Source organism: Orycteropus afer, unplaced genomic scaffold, assembly GCF_000298275.1.
Source record: "Orycteropus afer afer isolate SDZICR_OR568_19922 unplaced genomic scaffold, OryAfe1.0 scaffold00495, whole genome shotgun sequence".
Classification (NCBI taxonomy): domain Eukaryota; kingdom Metazoa; phylum Chordata; class Mammalia; order Tubulidentata; family Orycteropodidae; genus Orycteropus; species Orycteropus afer.
In genome coordinates, this window is record NW_006922082.1 from 1,021,536 (window position 1) to 1,022,986 (window position 1,451).

The window sequence follows — 1,451 nt, forward strand, 5'->3', positions numbered from 1 at the left end:
GGGGGGGTGGCAGGAGGAAGTGCATGGGAGAGAGGGACACAGGGAGGAGATGGCTGTGGGGAGGAAGTGGGAGGGGAGCTGTAGCATTGTGGGAGACTGCAGTCAATGTCATGAGACAAAGTATATGTGAGCTATTGTATGGAAAGAGAATTTGCTCTGTAAACTATCGCCTAAATCACAATAAAAATTTTTTTAAAAAACCCTGAATACTGGGATTAAGAAAAGGACGAGGAAAATTGTTGGAGAAGATCAAAGGTGCTACAGATCTGGAAAGATCTGCCTTAAAGACTAGATAGCTCATTTCTGTAAGAAAGAGTAATTAAGAATGGGTATACTAATTGACCATTAAGGCAGATATTCAAAGTAGATACATGAAACTCTGCCTCTTTTATCTAGAAAAAGCAAGTAGTCCCGGATATTCATACAAGGCATTCATGGAAATCTGATCATTCTAAAACAAAGCTTTTTTTCCTAGTAATAATGTTAAATGTCAAAGGCATGCTCCAAATGCAGGATTTTATATCAAATAAATTAGTTTACCTAACAATGTTATAAACAAAAAAAGCACAAGTCCAAGTGTTTGCTTTAAAATAGTACACAAATATAAACATTAGACACAGAGTCCCACTGTGCTACTAGGTTGTTGTTATGTGCTGTCGTGTCGGACCAGATTCATAGCGACCCGTCCTTGGGTTTCCGAGGCAGTATCACTACAGAAGTAGATTGCCCAACCTTCCTTCTGAGGAGTGGCTTTGTGGGTATAAACAGCCAGCCTTCTGGTTAGAAGTCAAGTGCCTTAGGCACTACACTACCAGAGGTACTAGGTACATATATGTAAAGCACTTAAACTGAAATTATTCATTAAATCAGACCAAAAATTAATGACAAATATAAATTAATGCAAACTAAAATGATAAAAGATGACGAAAGACTCAGGAGCTGTTATAGATTAGAGAAGACAAAGGAGAGAGAACTAATACTTCATTCACTGCCTCAAAAAAAAAAAAAAAAATCTTTTTTCAATTCATTCTGATAATCTGAGGGCCTCAACAGGATTTGAAGAGAAGTGCTTTTTGCTTCTTAACCCTGCTCTAAAAAAAAAAAAAAAAAAAAAAAAAATTTTAGATCTCTCACTTCCCGTCAGATAATGTATCATCCAAACCAGGACACTTTTGAGAGTAAAAGAGGGTACTAATAGTAGGTATAGGAGCTCTGGTAGCATAGTGGCTAAAGCACTTGACTGCTAACCAGAAGGCTGGCGGTTCAAACCCACCAGCCACTCCTCGGCAGGAGGGTTGGGCAATCCTACTTCCATAGTGATACTGCCTCGGAAACCCAAGGAGGGGTCACTATGAGTTGGGGACGACTCGACGGCACATAACAAATAGTAGGTATAAGGAGCTCTGCTGTAATGGGAGCTCTGGTGGTATACAGTCCCTAAGGCATTTGAC